We start from the raw sequence: 17,306 nt of genomic DNA on the forward strand, positions 1-17,306 counted from the left end.
CAGATGAGACCATGCTCTTCCCTGCCAAACAGCTGGGATGGTGGGCTCGTTCTCCAATTTTACCTTTCCCGTGCTGGGAACCGCCTGCTTGTACCTCGCCTGCCTGCCCTGTGGCACCAAGGGGCAAGTGTGGTTCACGGGGAGAGGGGAACGGGCAATAAACCTGGTTGATGGTCCCAGCCCTACTTGTACCCTTTATCTTTGGCAGGAACTGGCCAGTGCTGGGTCCCAGCCAGAGCCCAAAGCCCTGAGCCACGGGCAGATGTTTGTACTTCTTCCTACAGTCTCGAAAATCCCACAGGACGGGAGGAAAACAGCCCCCACCAGCCCAGCTTCTGACCCGGTTGCACAGATGTTCTCAACAGTGGACAACCTCACCGAGGGAGCATCCCAAATCAGTGCAAACTCCCCAGTCCCCGGTATATCATATCAAATCCACATGCTGCCTGCAATTACCACCACAGCAAGGAATGCAACTGTGACAGAGGTGACCACATCCACTCTGGTTACCCATGGATTTTCAGCAGGTCACCATCCCCAAGGCCAGATGGGGACCGTAGAGAGCCCAATCACTGCAGGTAACACACCTGAAAGGAGTGACCCCATGGGATGATGGGTGCATCAGGAGAAACCCGACGGATGAGTGTCTCAGGGGTACAGGGTCTCTCTCCTCTGCGTCTCGGCGAAGCAAAGGAGATGGTGATGGAGATGACTTATGGGGCTGGAGATGGACCCATCTGAGCAGGTGCATCAAAATTTCCCACCAGTCCAGCACGAATAGACTGTACCACACTTCTTCACACGGCACACAAGACACTACCAGGGACCCGTGGAGTTGCAAAGTGGAAAAAAAATACACTTTTTTTCAGTTCCAAGTGTGACCTCGAGGACCCAAGGATTTTTACTAATTACTAAATTTAATTTATTTTGCTTTCTTCTCGGGGCTAAGGCTTTGCGTCGCTGGGCCTGTATTGTTTCCGTTACAGCCTGCTGGTGTCCAGAGAAACTTCAAATTAAATATCAGTCACACGTTAAGGTCAGGCAGCTCAATTCCATTAACAGGCGGCGAGACTCAGCCTCCCTGTAACGAATGCTGCCCGCGCCTCCTAATGATACCGGCAGAGGAACCGGGCAGCACCAGCACAGAGTGATTGGCACCCCACCGACACCGGGGACCGCAAAATTGATTTTAAAAGTCCATTCATCTTCTACAAAACTGTGCCTTAAGATTTTCTGACCTGTGACAAATCTGCAGGAGTTTCAGTAAAGAAAGACGGAGGCAAGAAGTTGGGGGGGGGGGGGGGGGCGGGAGAAAAGAAAAAATCCACAAAAAAAAAATAATCCTAAAAGCAAGAAACAGATTTCAACACAGTTCTGTCTCAGTTTCCAGCCTTCGCCCCCAGCTGTGAATTTCTACCCCTCGCTTTATAAGCAGGAATAAAGGTTTTTCATCCCACTGCCTGCCATAAAGACAGTGCAGCGGATTTAGAGATGTTACAAGGTCCTTGCTGGACTCATGGACACTGGATCTGGACAAGCTCACCCCAATCTGTTGGGTCTATCCCTCCTCCCGCTTTTCACCGCCCAACAGCCACCATCACTGCCCCTCCGCCTTGGCGTCTGTGCCCAGCTGGGAAGCAGCTTTGAGGAGCTGGTGGTCAACACAGCAGGAAAGCGAGCAACGCGGGTGATCACCCATCATCTGCCCATGCCCTCCGGGCATGGCCCCACGGCAGATGGCCCACCTCACCTGCAGCTTCTCTCTCTGCTTCTACAACAAAGTGGCATTAGCTAATGTCACTCGTGACAGTATCTATATGGCTGTCATATAGCGGTATGACCACTACAGGAGGACCTACCACTAAAAAGATATCAGAAAACGCTTTTCCTACCCTGTAGCACAACTAACCCAAATCTAAGGGTGCAACCAGCTCATGTCTATACCAGCCCAGTACAAGCTGCAGCTTCTTATAGAGTCTTAATTTATCAAAGTCCCATTTAGGTGTCAGGGTGAGGGTGTTCTCCACCACGTAACACAACAACACGGAGAAGAAGCTGACTCGGGTTGAAGTCAGGAGTTGCTCTGCTGAAGCAAGAGGACAATTTTAGTTGTGTGTGGCCACCCTAGGTCTAACCAGCTGTGTGCCCGACACCATCGTGCCAGAGCCATTTCGGAAGTGTAATTGGGGTGTGGGGGAAGAGGAGGTGGGGAAGGGGATGAAATAGGACTTTAAGGCAGTATAAGGAGTCTAGGTTTCAGGCTGCAAGCTGTCATGTCATTATAGGTGAGGCATTTGGGAGTTTTATAATATCTCTTTTACTCTGTAAAATTCATCCTTCCTAAAGAAAAACATTGATTCCACTCAAGTACAAATAAGAGTTAAATACAGGCAGATCAGTTTAATAGCATAGTTATGCCTATTAAAGCAACTGTGAAACTAACATCAAGGCATTTCTCATTAATTCCTTCTCAGTGACTCCAGATCTGATTTACTTCGGCAAATCCCCTGCTATTGAGAAGTGGCCACAAGTCTCCACGGCCCTGAAGCAGCTGGCATTGCAAAAAGTCGCTACCGGACTCAAAAAGTCAAGATCTATCAGCTACACGGGGAAAGCAAACCTATTGATCAGAGCAGCTAGATAAGGAAGTCATACAGTTAGTGTCAGCACCAGGTTTTCCCCCAGACCATTATTTTTAAGCATATTTGATAAAGGAGGTGTGTTCTGAGTCACTCTTCCCGCTACTACCTTGGGAAAATGCCCTCCACCCCCGGGGATTAAAACAAAATAATGCTAAAATCATTCTTAAATATATACATATATGACACAAAGAAGGAATTGAGGTGTTTATTTTTCATCCAAAAAAAAAAAAAAAAATCTCAGCTTTGTCACCTTTCTGTTTAATTCCTAAACCTATTTCTTGAAGGAAGCAGCGACATCTGACCAAGTTTTTATGGCTGAGTACAATTCTTCAGACATCTCCTGTAACGCACCTCCTCAAAAGCAACCACAGGAAGGAGGATGAAAACCAGAAATCCCCTTTTCCACAGCAACATTTACGTTTTCCCAGGAATTGTACCTATAAAGGAGCAGAATGATACGCATTTTCCTTGTTCCCTGAATTTTACACCTTGTGACCTGCGAGACGGGCATTGGTGCGTTGTACGGATGGAGAAATGAAGGTGGGAGACCAAAAGCACTTACTCAACCTTAGGGAAGACCAGAAGGTCCAAGGGAACTATGGAGCTGAGGGTCAGCACGTTGTGCCCGCTGCCCACCTGGACCCATACATGCCATTTGGGTAAGCAGAAGCATGTCCAGCACTTTGGGGAGAGCCTGTTTCTGCTCTGGGTGTTGGACACAGCCCAGCTGCTTGGCCATGGACCAGACCCATGGTGGTCTGGGATCTTCCCCATGCAGATGTGGCCATGGAAGTGGATCTCCCTGGCCAGGGAAAGTCCCTTTGTTTGGAGGGGATGACCCTGGTGCAGAATGGAAGGGAAGCGTCCAACGTTGAATTTTATGGCAGGGGAAAGCACATCTGCACCCCTGCCCATGCCGTCTGACTGCCCATCCAGAGTGGGTGTACACCCAGGGACTGCTGGCCAGAGAGCAGGCTCCACCGAGGTGCTGCCATCTCCATCCTTGAATGGTCAAGACCCTGAGACACCCAATAACTGTGAAGACAGCCCTGTCCTGAGCAGGAGGCTTGGCTGGAGGCCTTCATCTGGGTCTCTCATCCCAGATGAGTTATTCTGCAACTCTATCGACCAGTGGAAGGTGCTGTTAAAAAAGAAGAGCATCTTCTGGGGCAGCTGGGTACGTCCCTCCGCATTACAGCTCTGAACGCACCAAGAACATGGAAAAGTCTCCTCTACCCCTGCAAGGGATGTGCTTGTAAATGCACACACGCGCAGAGAGTGGTGCAGTGCACAGCACTTCTGCATCACGAGGAGCACAGACTTCGCACAAAGACGGGCATGAAAATAATCCTAGCTGCGCATTTTCCATTTATATTGTCAGTTCACAGCATAGCTGAACCTCTAGAGAGAGCAGAAAAAGATTACAAGATTTTTCACAGCACTAACCGCTGAATCCAGGAGAAGACTTCTGCCTGAGCTGAAATAATGCTGCATGAATACCACTAACCCATGTAATGTCCGTTGGATGGTGGTTCTGGCAGACATCAAGTAGAAGAGAGAAGAACTGCAATTACAAAGGCGTATTTCAGATTCAACCCAGCTCTGGGGGGAAAAAAGAAAAATAATATCATCTGTTCAAGCCACAAAATCTGTTGACTCCTCAGAGCTCCCACTTACAAACAAAAAGGAATTAAAGTTGGGATCTGAACTTCTCAGCGACGTTAATTAAAGCCTGGTCCCTCTAGAACACCGGCCGAGCTGCACGCTCCTCTTCTAAAATTTCTCTCGTGTTTTTGAGAAACACAGACTACAAAGCATCTAATCCTGTTCCTGCCTTCACACGGAGCATTTTGAGGCAAGCAAATCAAACCAAGACCCATTAGGAGGTGCTGGCTGCGTCAGAAGATGTCCAAGACTTGGCAGATCCACAAACATCTAGCCCCAAAGAGATGCCTGCGGGCAGTCCCCAAGCCCTGAATACCCTCACACAGAAAGCTGGGTGAGGGAATCTTGATTTCTGATTCTGATACAGTGGGGTTATTCTTATTTTTTTAGAGAAACAACAAAAGCCATACAGATGGCAAACCCTGGGGCCCCTGGGTTCAGGTCATTTGCTCTCCTGATCTAATGGAGTATATGGATTTCTTCTCTCAGGGTTTTGGGGTAGCAGCACAGCAGTGCAGAGCCCCACGAGCGTTATCCTGCCTGTCGTTTTAAAAGCAGAGATGCTTTTTTTTTTTTTTTGTGGTATTAGAGGTGCAGCTTTGGCAGGGTCGTCACGCTCCTGAACGTCCCATTTCCCCCATGACAAGTGGTGGCTCATTCAACCAAAGTGGCCAACCCTTCAGAGCAGCTGACAAAGGTCTCCTTTTCTCTTAATATCATGGACACCAGCCAATGGCCACCCCCAGCCCCTGCCCAGCTTGGACGCGGTGGAGAGACCCACAGTTCTCCTAGCCGTAACCAAGCTGCACCGACGAGCATCCCCAGCCCACGGTGTAGGATCTCTTTCTGTACATTGCTGCTTTTCCTTGACTTCCTAGTCCATCACCCGCTGCCCTGAGAGCCTCCCAGGCTTCCTGCTGTGTCCTGCCACCCTTTCTTCACCATCACCCAGCATTTCCACACCAGAGCTCAGCTAAAACTGCTCCCACAGATGCGCATCTGCCAGGAATTTTAAGCCTTGCCCTTTGGAGAGAGAAAGCAACCACCGCCAACCCCAAAATCCCAGGAGACGTGAGGAGCAGACCCCTCATGGCAGGCATCGATACGAACAAAGCACCTTCTCATTGGCTTTTGGTGTCTGAACCTTGGCAAACATTTTGCATTTTCATGTTACTGTTGTGGGCTTTTATCCCTTTTTTCTATTTTTTTTTTTTTTTTAAATCACAAAATCTCATTATATTTGCTGACTTTCTCAAAGCTCCATCTCCCTGGCGTGATGCAAAAGTGCGTGCGTCATGACATCACTAGAAACAGACTTATTTTTTACGCTGAAAAAAAGTGACCAGGAGCTGGGTCTGTTCATGGGCTGGAGAGGAGCGTTTTGGCTCAGGGTGCCAACTCACTCCATTGAACTTACCTCCAATGGGCTGCTTTTGAAGAGGACTCCCTAAAGTCCTCTGCAGAGGTGGCAGCTCCAAGCGGGGTTAGATGTTGTGTGCCCTGGTCCATCCCTCCTCCCCTGCACCATCCACCTGCCCAGCCCTGGATCGCAGGAGGGTCCCAGCACTTCTTCGATGCCCTTTGGCTCTCGCGCCGGCCTGGATGTCACCTCCCCCCAAGGGACGCTACCAGTGAGTTGGGTTTCTGCAAAGCATGTCCATCCCCCTGTTTCCCCATTTGAATTGCAGGGCATTGGGAAGGGGCCCATTCCCACTGTGGGGCCAGAAAGCTGTGACCAGTTGTACCGGTGCACCAAAATCAGGAGGTGGGGGGAGAGGAGAGGCACCAGCGCTCCCCAATCAACGTGATGGTTGAGCAGGTATTTTGCACACGTATTTTCTGCAAAGCATCCAACAAAACCACCATCCCTCTAAAAGCAATATTTTCTAGAAGTGAAGCTGGATGAGGGATGTGTACCTACAGCCCAATCAGCACCACCACACCATGATGCTCCTTGCCCCCAGCCAAATGACCAACGTGACCATGCTTTAAAGGTAGTACTCCAGTTATGAGATAGACCTCCCCATCGCTGCCTTCCGAACACCAGTTATTACAGCATCAGACACAGCCATCTCCTGACGCAGTGTTCTTCAGCCTCCTCATCCCTTCACCTTCAGCCCATACAGAGGTCCCAAGGAGGTCCTCCATCTTCTGGCCATGCTATGCCATGGACAGCAGTGCCTCACCCTCCCCTCCACCAACACGCACCAGATCAGCATGCTTGAGCATCTCAAGAGTTTCCAAGGGTTTGAGCCCTGGAGGCAACACCAGCCCTGAGGAAGACTTTGGTGCCTGGGGAATGAACGTGAGGGTGGAGCAATTCAGAAAAACCCATCATATCCACGGGGGAAGACATGGCAAACATTTAAAAATACAGTGGGAAAAGAGAGAGGTAAAGGTGAAGAAGTCAAGTGAAGGTAATGCCAACAGCAGTGCTGGCCAGGAGGACTTCTCAAGTGGCATAAAACCAGCCTCATAATGCATTTGCTGAAGAGCAGCAAATGCTGTGTCTCTGCAGAGAGCCAGAGGATGGGTCTAAGCCTAGGTCTGCCAGCATCGAGGTCAGTCCAGGCTGAAAAAACCTCCCCTTATTGCTTGGTTTCCAATAGAAAAAGGTCCAATGAGAGATGCTGGGCTGTGGTTAAGGAACCCTAGGGCAAGGACAGGGTTCAGCACAGCTGGTCACACACGGTCTGGACGAACACACAAGCCAGTGTAACATATCCCCAAAACTGCTATGAGCTTCCTCGATGTTGTTGAGGTCTGGCCCTTGGTTTTGTTAATGGGGCTCAAAATTGCTTGCTACAGGAAGGACGGAGTTACGCTGGACACACAACAAACATAGTCCATCCTCCCCAGCAGCACCCCAACTCCTTTCAGGAGGAACTGCTTTGGTCCACGTCCGATTTTTCTAAGCTTGTAACTACCTTCTGGTAATATTTTCCTTCCCCAGAACACCCCCACACCCTATAGAAGCAGCACCTGGACGGCATCATGTCCCATTTGAATCTGTCAATACAGGGCTCTCCTTGCAAATGACCCAGGGCAGGATGGTATGTCCTTATCTCCAGGCTACTTCTATGGTGGTCTCCTTTGGCAAAACATCCAGGATTTCCACCGGAAAGTTTGTAATCACACGTGCCAGACAGATTTTCCTCCTCAAATCAAACAAGGCCATGGAGAAGTCGCTAATTGTCTCTGCAGGCTGAAGTCACTCAGGTAGGTGAGCCTGGTGAGGAGCAAAGCAGTGGTTGCACATCCCATTTGAGATCTCAGGTCTCATTTTCATTTTGGAAACCACCTCCGGTCTTCGCAAGCCTGGAAACCCACCCCTGTTGCCAAGAGAGGTGAGAAGGAAGGAGAGGCAGGGCCTGACATGACCTCCCTTGTTTTGTAAGGGGCCAACTACATTTTGCCATCTCCTGCACCAGGAACACAGCCTTTGCTTCTCCAAGACTCATCTCAGGCATTGAAGCACTTTCTGTTGATTAAAAAAATTCCTGCGCACACTAGAGGCACAACGTGGTTTCACCATACAAGAACATGAAGGACTGGGGCAGTCTCCTCCTAACCATTGCATGCTTTCCAAGTGAGTGAAAAACACTGAACCTACCTCTCAGAAAGAAAAAAAAAAAAAAGATAATTATGTTTAGGTGAAACGTTTCTGTACGAAAAACCCAACTGAAAGATTACGACAAATGGGTTTTATTCCCTGCATCCAGTTGACGGGGTTTCGTTTTCTGCCATAAGACAGCATCTCACTTCTGGGGCTGTGGCCTATTTCATCTCACTTCAAATGAACCATTTAAAAGCCTGCCCCACCCCACACCCCCCATTTTGCTGAAAAACCTCAAAGACAATATAAAACCAGGAAAAAAAAATTTTCAGCAAGTGGATCAGAAAATAATCATCATCATCCAAAGCAGATATCTCTGTTTTCACGTAGCTCTAGTGCTCAGCAACTCATGTCAATAGAAGTGCCACCAACTGATCTTCTGGTCCACCACCCACCGCTCGCCCATGCTGTCCCCTGCTGCCATGGGGACCCGACATCCCTCGCTCTGGGGCCCGATTCCTGTGCAACAAACCTCCACATTGCAATCAAATTGCTATTTTTTCAGCTCATAGCTTCAAGGAGCTACCTCAGAGACCAGAGTCCGGCCACTGCTCGTTAATTTAACGCAGGAAGGAGTCAGGCAGAGAGCCGACCAACAGATTAATGATGGACAATAGGTTTTGCTGCTGTTTTGGTAAGAGTAGGAAGGTATTTCATTCCCTGGGACGTGGGTCACCTTTCATCCTTGCAAACAGGAGGTTGAGGGGCTCCATCTCCCCACAACCTCTGGCAGCCCCAAAGAACAGAATCATAGAATCATCTAGGTTGGAAGGGACCTTTCAGATCATTGAGTCCAGTGATCAACCTAAGACTGACAGAAACCACCACTAACCCATGTCCCTCAGCACCACGTCTGCCCGGCTTTTAAATCCCTCCAGGGATGGTGGTTCCACCACTGCCCTGGGCAGCCTCTTCCAAAGTCTGATAACCCTTTCGGTGTAGAAATTTTTCCTAATATCCCATCTAAACCTCCCCTGGCACACCTTGAGGCCGTTTCCTCTTGTCCTATTGCTTGTTCCTTGGGAGAAGAGACCGACAGCCCCGGCTACCCCCTCCTTTCAGGGAGTTGTAGAGAGCGAGAAGGTCTTCCCTCAGCCTCCTTTTCTCCAGGCTGAACACCCCCAGCTCCCTCAGCCGCTCCTCACCAGACTTGTGCTCCAGACCCCTCACCAGCTCCGTTGCCCTTCTCTGGACACGCTCCAGCCCCTCAAGGTCTTTCTTGTGGTGAGGGGCCCACCTAGATTCACCCATGCCACCATTTCCCACCCAGGCCAGATTCACACGCCGATAATCAAAATGCCAGATGGCGTAGGTCAGTCTGCAGCCCCTGGCCAGGTTGGTCGTTTACCTCCAGACCCTCCCAGCGCAGCACTTGACGTGCGATACAACCACTACCTCGGGATCATACCGACATTTTCCACTCAGGCCAACAAGGGCTGAGCAAAACCAGCTCGGTAAGTGCTTTTGGTACATGATGGGTAAAGTCTTCTCTGTTCAGCCTCATGGAGAGCTGCCTGCAGCCCATCGATCTCAAAGGAAGCCCTGCCCAGAGGGGGGAATTCAGGGCTGCTGAGGGGCTTTGCAGGTGGCCAGTGTGGGAGAGGACCCCTTTTTTATAGGGTTACACGCAACTTAAGATATTCACTATTAACAAAAAACCCCCTTGTAACCCCAAGGCCACTCATGTCGTGCTAGCGCTGCGCGGAAAGCCTCCTCCTTCCTTATCTCCGCCCCCGGAAATTTGAGGGATATCACAAATAACGGCTGGACAAGATAAGGCTGCTCCCAACACACTGGTTGCTCCTAACATCTATAAAGCCACATCGTGACGGACATGAATGGACCGGTGCCTGGGGATGCTACATCTCGTCTGTTTTCACTCCAACCCTACTCTTTTCTTGACGTTTTGAGCAAATATTGTGATTTCCCCCCACCCACCCCCGCCATTTTCACGCACGCCCGTCTCCAGACCCTACCAACACCCTCACGTCTCAGGGAGAGCAGAGACCAAAGGCGCTCAATCTTGGCCGAGCAAAGCTCAATCCACTCCCCATCCCTTCCAGCTCCTAATGCTGAGGGAACTTCTTACTTTCAATTAGCGGCTCGTGCGGTAAGACTACCCCCAAGGAGGAGGCGAGCTGTCAGGATCCGACCCTCCAGGGTTTACCACCGCGGTAATGCGAGACCAGGCACGCCGGCAAACGAGATGCTCGTAGCCCAGTGATTCATGAGACTGCAGAGTTTGCAGGAAATGTAACGCCATTCACGATTAAGAAACGCTCTTGTTTTCTGCTAAATATATAAAATAATCACTCATCCCCTGAGCAGCAGATGCAAATTATACATAGTATTTAGCCTCATATGCCAACCGCTATAATTCCGGTGCAGCATGAAGCCGTTTCCCAAGGCTCTAGAAGTCCCTTAATCTGCCTTTTGACGTCAAATGACAAATTTCTTGCCTGGGATCATTAACGGGATGACTAATGAAAGCTGATAAGTGAATTTATAAATGAAATTAAAGATATTAATATTAAAGGCCGGGCTACAAGAAAGAGAAATGTGGATTTAAGCAAAACCACAACAACAAGTGCGGTAATCTGCACGAGATTTACAGCTCCTTTCCTGGCGGGCAAATTAGAGACATGGTATTTTCCGCCTGGAGGATGTGGAAGCTGCCAGGCTTGACAGATACCTCTCCCGAAGCATGAGCAGCCCTGTCACCTTCAGATTTAAAAAGCTCCTGCTCAAGCGGGCCAGCAAATGCCACGTCAGGGCAGAAAACACGCCGACGGTCTTGCAAAGATAACTGCATCGCCAAACCCTCGTGCAAACAAAATACCTTTAGATCGTGATCAATTTACTGCCAATTATGGTGGGGTTTTTTTTTTCCAAAAAAAAAAAACAACCCCAAAACAAACAACCCATGTCAAACTAGATTCCCATTTTACTCATCCCGGTGTAAAAGCCAAGCAAGTCTTAAAATTTGAGGACTTATTTTGGATTTACGCAGGTATAAACGAGCTCAGACCTTTCCAGCTTGGTGTCCGATCCCACACATAGGCACCTCCACCGTGAACCCACGGCCCATTTCTGCCTCCAGCTGCTCCTCGTGGAGGGTTGGGGCTCACAGGAGAGTCTATTTAAGTCTCAGCTGCCACCAGCTGATGATGATCAGCCCTGAATGGACCAGACAAACATCCTGCCCCAAGGAGCACAAATGAGGTCCTACCCAACGCTACAGGGGAACAGGCACCTCCTTTGCTACCAAAGAAAGAGAGGAGAAAGCTTCCTTTTGTCTGTAGCAATTTTTAAGCAGACGTACCATGGAAACAGGTTGGTTGGGCAAGTGCTCATGTGTGGTACCTCCTCATGCACCCACAGCTTCTAAAAAACCCAAGATCCCTTTGGATACACCAGTACCTTGAGCTACCGGTGTGGCTGAAGGAAGAGTCAGATGCCACCAGGAGAATGAGAAAACCCAGAGACACAACACGAAGCACATTTGCTATGGGGAGGTTTCCCAATCCCACCCTCCACTGGAGGAGCCCAATGCGGGGAGCAGACGCAGCACGATGGATGCCCAAGGGACCGTGTTTCTGAATGTCTTTTAGAGACCTTCTCAAGCCTGAAGAAAAAGACAAGAGCAGGTTTTCGGAGCAGCTCCTAACTCAGCCCCAGTGTTGGGTGCCTGGACGTGTGGCCAGGGGGGATGTCCAGTTCCACCACAGCCCCGCTCAGGGTCCCTTCAAAGAAGTCCCAGAAGGTACCCATGGCCTGGCTTTCTCCTTGTTTAGGGAAACAGCCATTCCTTGTACCATCTGGGGAAGGAGGTGGAGGAGGAACACATGGTAACAGCTCCACAACATCACTTGAGCCCTCCAGGGAAAAAGAGCAATGGCCAGTGGCTCCATCTAAGCCAATGGTCACTCACACCTCCAGGTGTCACCTCCAGGCAGGGCAGACACTGCGAGCGACCAGGAGCACAGGGATGCGGTGTGAGAGATGGAGACAGCCAGGTCCTTCTCCGAGCTACTGAAATCCTCATCCAACCATCTCCCCACAGGTACACCCTCACGTCGTAGGGTCCCAGCCCATAGGTACCAAGCCGCCCCTTATTGCCTCTCCCCATAACCTGCATCTCCACCGCTTCCAGCATCTGCTTTCCTCCTGACCCCACTGAGTTTTATTCACTCAAACCAAAGCGATAATCTTAATTAAAGAGCTACAGACCACACACGGGCAACTTTCCTGCAGGCACATTTTACAGCCTTAAAAGGGAGGGAGAGAAAACAAGGGTGGTTAAGGACACTTACCAAGAGAGATCCACCATAGCACGTGCCAACCAGCCCAACCCAGCTGGGGCTGGGGAATGTAAAGGACCAGCAGGCAGGAAAATGGGTGAGGAAAGGTCCTGGGAGACTGCAAAACTGAGCAGAGGAGCAGCAGGAAGGGTCAAGCCAAGGCGGTGGGGAGGCATGGAGCAGACATGGGTTTGCTTTCCCTTCCTCCTGGCTGCTGCCCACCTTCAGCTGACCGGCACAGGAGCCTGGTCCCTGCCACCACCAGGATCTGTCACTCCAGCTGAAAGGTGGTTTATTTTATTTTAGAGGGAGAATTTAGGTGCTCCCCAAAGACCTGAGTTTCTCCCTAAGAAGGTTTAGGAGTAAGACAAGACCACGGCAGGATTAAACTGGGGGGGGGGTCTCCCATGGGGTCCCACACGGAGCCATTCGGGAAACTGCAACCCCGACTGCAGATCGACCTACTCCGTCTCCCCACATTGAACCCCAAAAGGCAGAAAATTATCATTTTCCCCGTTGGGGCTCGGCCCCGCTCTCGCTGCCCACCTGCAGGTCCCTGCCCTGGCCCCACCGCAGACGCACATCGCCCTTCTCCTTCCCAAACCACCGACCTCCAGAGCGCTGTAGCTGACTTTTGAGTTTGGAGCATCAAATTTGCCATAAACAGCAATTTGAGGCTCTACTTTATACACTAAAGCCTTGAGCTATCGCCTGGCTCCGGGAGCTGCGGGTTTATGTAGAAACACCCCAAATACCGCCAAATGTCCGAGTCTCACATGACATTTGGCGGTGCTGTCACACCTCTCCCAGCTGCCAAACCAACTCTGGTCTTGCAGGTTACAGATATCAAAGATGATGTAGATGTAGGAGAAGACCTTTTGCAAAGTCCCCCCTTTGCATTTCTGGCATATTTATTTAACGCTTCCTAAAACGAGCATTCCCAGGTTAAGGGTGAGAAAGGCTTTTCTCTGCTGACCTGCTGCAGCACGTGTTCCTTTTTGGACACCTCTAGAGATAAGGTGTCTCCAGTTTTGACACGAGGCAGCACAGTTTGGGTTTAAACCAGCACATAAAGAGGCTGGAGGGGATGCCCGTGCCCTCACGACCTGGCAGAGCCCAGAAAGAGCTGTCCTGCCCTCTCCTTCCACCCCTGCACCTCCAGCGGTTGCGACCATCCTCCGTCTGGTGGGTGGAGAGGGATGAGTGTCCGTCTTGGATGTCCCCGTGGCACTTGGCGGGGGGAATTTCTCCTACAGGTTTGGGAGGACGGGGCTCCTGCGCCTGCCCCAGCCGTGCTCCATCCTCCCCTTTTCCAGCTAACGAGGCGCTCCCCAAATTACCGGCAGGGTTTAAAACGTCAACAACAAAAAAAGGAAGGTCAGACTTACTCTAGGAAAGTCCTTCCAGGAGGTTCACAGAGGAGGACTCGGCGAGGACCGCGGTGGTTACGGCAGCGTCCTGGCGCCTACGGCTCTCGCCCCCCTCCGGTTTGGCACCCCACGCTCTGTCCGGGACACCCCGAGTGATGCCGGATCGTGTCCCCACCACCTTGTCCCCCCCAGCAACCAGAGCAGCTCCTGGGTTTTGTGGCGAACACCCCCCCCAAATCCCACCATGCCCCCCACCCCCCCCCCCGCCCCGAGCTTCGCAGCTGCGTTTGCTTTTCTCGCTCGGGCACCAACTCACCGGTTCTTAAATAACCCATTTCCGCGGGGCCGGATCTGCGCGCAGCAAGGTAAATCCAGATCAGCTTTCCTTAGACTTTGCTGATAATTCCCAATCTGAGCAAAATGCGACCGCTATTTGTGTTATCTTTTTCTTAAAAAACGGTGGAAATGGTGACACCGGCCCTAACCCCCGTGTGAGAGAGACAGGTGGGTCCAGCTCCCATTTGGCGTCATTAAATGCACACGGGTGTGTAAAAGCTTCACACGACCCTTACATAAACGAATATATAGAGTCTGTTTTGTGCATGTTTGGGATTATCTGTCTCCCTGTTAGTGAGAGGAGCCCGGGAATACCGGTCGGTGCTGGAGAGGTGTAGAGGCTTTACAGAAATCACTGCATGTGCCTCCACACCCAGCGCACGTGACTCCTCTTGGATTTCCTCAGCCCGCAATGCTAAAATTTAAAAAAAAAAAAAAAAATATATATATATGAAAAAAGAATTATTTTCTTCGTACCAGGTGGCTTTTCAAGACTCGGGAGCGTCAAAGGAATTAAATCATTAAACTGTGGATGGATTATGAGCTATGAAAGCCTGGTGGTTACTAAGGCTGGGAGGTGGAGGGGTTGCGGGGCGGGGGGGGGCGGAATGTCTCCTCTCGTAAGAACTTGTTTCTAACAAGACAGGTCAAAATATGATGCAGATGATAAATTGCTTAGCATGAGTTGCCATTAACCCAGCAGCTTTTCTGTGTTGTTATTATTATTAGATTACCGAGGTATCCTCAAGAGTATATTGACCAAACAGTTTGTGCTCCGTATTAGCGCTAATTTGCAGAAGATCTGGGGGGAGTGGAGGGGCTGAGCATTCCGCTCGCTGCGGTGAATCCGTCGCTCCTAACAAAGGGGGCAGCTGCACGTTTCAGAGGGGTTTATCCGTGTCGGGGTTTCGGTTTGGGGTAGGGATTCGGGGGGTTGGGGTTTTTTGTTTTGTTTTGTTGTTTTTTTTTTTTTCTTCCACGCCACGACTCAAAAATCTCATTGCGGGGGGTTGAATTTTTAACACAAATAAATAAATAAATAAATAAATAAATAAAAGATCAAAATAAAATAAAGGAAAGGAGGAAAAAAACCCAAATCACATTGGAAAATGATCAGCCCCAACAGGCATGCATGTCTCCCTTCATGCAAGCGAGAAGCACAGCCTCCCTCCTGGGGACGCGTATGGGGACATGTGTCAGGCAGGGGGCTCGCTGGCCCCGGGGGCGAGGATGGAGCGAGAACAAAGGGCCACAGCATACACTACATCCAAGGCGGTTGGGGGGGGGGGGGGGGGGGGAGGAGGGGGGGGAAAAACAGGGTGGCCAAACAGTCATCGAGATAGACGGAAAAAAGGAAATATGGAGAAGGAAATATATAAACAACAACAAAAAATGTTTAAAAAGAAATTTAAAAAAAAAAAAAACCAAAACAACAAAAACCAACCAACAACCAAAGTGAGGGTAAAGCTAAGGGGGAGGCGGAAAGGCATGGCCTTGCAAAATGATGGGTCTCTTGCGGGGGGGGCTGCTGGGGCCACTGGCTTCTGGCTCTGTTCGCAAGCGGCTCCTGGTGAAATTTTAAGCGGGGCGGGTGGGAAACCTGCTGAATTTGTCTTCCTCTCATTAAAGACAAATCACCAGTCCTGTGCCTCCCCACCTTTTGTGGAAATGGAATTAAGACAAGATGCTCCCCCCCCCGCCCCCCGCCCCCCCTTCTCCACCACACTCCTCCTCCTCCACCCCCTCCGCTCCCCAACCCCAGCGCCATCTCCTACTTTTGGGAGCCCTGACTCCCCCCCACCGCCGCCCCCCCAGCAGTTTCTGCTGGCATCCGAGCCCAAACTGGGAGGTTTTACAGGACCATTTTGCAGACCTGGGAAAGGAGGTCTGGTGCAGGAACGAGGAGAGGTGACCGAGTATTATTATTATTATCGCTCTGCAGCTGCAGCAAAAAAAAAAAAAATAAAAAAAATCGCTCGCTGACCGCAATTGGGTTGTCCATCCCTCCCCTCTGCTTCCAAAATTTTTAAGGTTCCCGGTGACTTTCTCCCAACCCCGGAGTTTGCTCTTTCAACCAAAGCGGGTTATTAGGCCTGGAGGCTTCAAGCAGGGGAGAACAAAAAAAATAAAAAAATATATATATGTGTGTAGTTACAACATTAGCAGCTGGGATGGTTTTAGGAGCCCTGCCTTGCAAGGGTCTAGTGAAGATATTTATAGCATGCAGGACCCAGGCACAGCAACTTCTCGCCGAGCAGATGGTGGGCAGGGCACTCACATATATATGTATACGTTTAAATATACAGCTAATAGATTAAAGGAATTTTTTTTTTTTTTTTTACCTCCAGGTTAATTTACCTCCTGTTAATCAGCTTTAAAAAAAGATAAAATAATAATTCCCCCCATCCATCCGGAGGTCATCCCTCTCGTTTTGGTATTAGTCTGGTAAGGAATGTGTAATGTTGTAACTAGAATGAAATAAGCGGCAGACCCTTCATGAAATATCTTATCTTCTGTTGATTAATAATGAGGGCTTGGGGTTTTTTTTACACCTTTTTTTTTTTTTTTGCTATTCTGCGGTAAAACAGAACTCTGCATCGGCACAACGGTAATACGGACCGTGCGTCTAAAGGAATATGTACACACAGACTAATGCTGAGGGTAGATATGGGATACGAGGGAAAAAAAAAAATAATGTACTAAAAAGCCCCCATATCTGCACTACAGAGGGGAAAATATCCACTCACTCATACCTCACGATGGGGGAAAGCAAGGAAAAAATCTAAACAGCAGGATACGACAATAAATGGGAAAACAGCAATAGAAAAAGCACACTAGGTTAATATAGGAAAACTAGTTTCTTTATTGAGAGATCGTATATTAGTATTAGTGGAATCGTGTGTAACAATGTCATCATGCACACAATACAAAAAGGCAAGGCCCACCATGCTATGGAAGGGCAACAGAACAAAAGCAGCGTACACTGAGCAGATGTATAGGCTACAGCACATTACATTTCAGCAGGGTATGTCTCTACAGAGAGATTTACATCAGAAACTAGGTAATGTAAAAAAATACAGACCATGCTTTAGTTTTAGTACAAGAAAAAAGGTGGAGATACACAACCAAAGGATATTCGATACAGAAAATTACCCACAAAATAAGAACAGGAAGTAATTTAGCACAGCAGAAAAAAATGTTATCCCTGTTTAATGGAAACCCATTTTGCCAGTCGTCTCTTTTCGCAATCGGGTATTTTTGGGGGGTGGAGGGGTGCGTGTGTGTGTGTGTGTTGGGGGGGGGTGGGGGGGAAGGACGTCGGCCACGCTGGACGTTGCGGGAAGGGGACGGGACACTTGTGGCGGAGCGGGACGGA

The 17,306-nt window shown here is 49.7% G+C and overlaps 1 protein-coding gene across 1 annotated transcript in view; it reads right to left on the bottom strand.

The window, feature by feature from the left end:
* Positions 1–17,306, bottom strand: part of LOC128902092 (E3 ubiquitin-protein ligase RNF165) — a 51,682-nt gene that overhangs the window by 33,425 nt on the left and 951 nt on the right. The window lies entirely within an intron of this gene.

This window comes from Rissa tridactyla, chromosome W, assembly GCF_028500815.1.
Source record: "Rissa tridactyla isolate bRisTri1 chromosome W, bRisTri1.patW.cur.20221130, whole genome shotgun sequence".
Lineage (NCBI taxonomy): Eukaryota > Metazoa > Chordata > Aves > Charadriiformes > Laridae > Rissa > Rissa tridactyla.